Source organism: Falco peregrinus, chromosome 21 (assembly GCF_023634155.1).
Source record: "Falco peregrinus isolate bFalPer1 chromosome 21, bFalPer1.pri, whole genome shotgun sequence".
Lineage (NCBI taxonomy): Eukaryota > Metazoa > Chordata > Aves > Falconiformes > Falconidae > Falco > Falco peregrinus.
The window spans coordinates 1,033,821-1,036,008 of NC_073742.1; the positions used below are offsets into that span (position 1 = coordinate 1,033,821).

The 2,188-nt window shown below is 45.8% G+C and overlaps 1 pseudogene; it reads left to right on the top strand.

Moving 5' to 3' along the window:
- The first annotated feature begins 932 nt into the window (after positions 1-932).
- On the top strand, positions 933-1,880 carry LOC129782953 (NADH-ubiquinone oxidoreductase chain 2-like; annotated as a pseudogene).
- Positions 1,881-2,188: the final 308 nt, after the last annotated feature.

Genomic DNA, 2,188 nt, shown 5'->3' on the forward strand with positions numbered 1-2,188 from the left:
AATATGAGTTCTACCCCATAGGGCAAAAGAGGTTTTTACAGTTGTTGAAACGTAAAGATAAAGACCGATAACGGTCCAGCTTAAGGGGATACCTAAAGCAGCAAAAGCACGCATTAAATGTCTACGAACAGCTCGTGCCTTTTCTCCTGTGTGACACGAGGCAACCAAGGCACCTGAAAATGTATCAATGGAAGAGTGGATATATTTAAGGCTACCAAATTCAGAATCATGCGTGACATCTGTTTGCCATAACGGTAGGCTTTGTAATCCTCTAGGGTTAACTCCTGCAGCAACTGATGGGAAAGAATGTTTTTGACAATCGGGACAGACAGCAATAATACTTGATGCTTGTTGAGCAGCAAGGCCAAACTGTCGCTTAAGAGCTCCGGCGTTTCGATGGAAAAAAAGAGTGACTTCGCTTAGCTTGTGCAATACGGTCTGGCAGTACTTGAACTGGTCACGGCAATAGGTCAGCTCGTCGATTGCCTTCTGCAAGAAAACCAGGTAGCGAGGTATGAGACCTAATATGCATAACAAAATAAGGCGCAGATCGAGAGTCCAAAAGGAAAATAAGTTCCTGTAACAGGGTAAAGGGTTGTGAATGCGAAACACTCCGCAGCACAGAAGCTTCAGCTCGTGGAACAATACCTGCAACATAAGCAGAATCAGTAACAAGGTGGAGCGGTACATTCCATTCTCGGAAAACACGAACAACTGCATTCAGTTCTCCTGTTTGAGGTGAACCGGAGACCGTCTCTATGTCCGAATCCCATTGTCTCCGTTGAAAACCTTAGGAAGACAGGAATTGAACCTGCACAGAAGAGATCAAAGCGCTCCATACTCCCCTTATATTACTTCCCAGTAGGGTCAGCTAAACAAAAGCTATCGGGCCCATACCCCGAAAATGATGGTTTAACCTCTTCCTCTACTAAATGAGCCCCGTCACAAAACTAACGTTCTCCTTAAGCCTTCTACTAGGAACAACCATCACAATTTCAAGCAACCACTGACTGCTAGCCTGGCCTGGCCTAGAAATCAACACCCTTGCCATTATCCCCTTCCTTTCAAAATCACACCACCCTCGAGCTATGGAAGCTGCAATCAAATACTTTCTCGTCCAAGCAACCGCCTCCGCATTAATCCTCTTCTCAAGCACAATCAACGCACAGTTCACCGGACAATGAGACATTCCGCGACTAAGCCACCCAACAGCCTCCCTACTACTAACTACAGCAGTCGCAATAAAACTAGGCCTAGTACCCTTTCACTTCTGATGTCCAGAGGTCATACGAGGCTCACCTATAACCACTGCCCTACTCGTCTCTACATGAATAAAACTCCCCCCACTCACTCTTCTTTTCTTAACTGCCCCCTCACTGAACCCACTCCTACTGACAACCGTGGCCATTGCATCCGCAGCCATCGGAGGGCGAACAGGACTCAACCAAACACAAATCCGAAAAGTCCTAGCTTTCTCATCGATCGCCCACCTAGGCTGAATAACCATCATCCTCATATACAACCCCAAGCTAACATTAATAACCTTCTACCTATACTCCTTAAGAACCGCCTCCATTTTCTTAGCCCTCAACACAACCAACTCCTCAAAACTATCCACAATAATAACCTCCTGAACAAAAATACCATCACTAAACGCATCCTTGACGCTAGCACTACTATCCCTAGCCGGCCTGCCCCCACTCACTGGCTTTTTACCAAAATGACTCATTATCCAGGAACTAACTAAGCAAGAGATATCAACCGCAGCCATAATTATTTCAATACTCTCCCTACTAGGTTTATTTTTCTACCTACGCCTTGCATATTGCTCCACAATCACACTCCCACCAAACACTACAAGCTTCATAAAACAATGATACAATAACAAATCCACAGGCACACCAATTGCTACCTTAATTTCTCTGTCAGTCCTCCTTCTCCCCCCTTCTCCCGCAATCCTGACCGTTACCTAAGAAACTTAGGATCCCCTGCCTACCAAACCGAAGGCCTTCAAAGCCTTAACTAAGAGTTAAATCCTCTTAGTTTCTGCCACCACCACTAAGGCCCGCAGGACACTAAACCTGCACCATCTAAATGCAACGCAGATACTCTAATGCAGCTAGGGCCTCCACGATAAGCCTAGACAGACGGGCCTCGATCCCATAAACTTCTAATTAACAGCTAGACG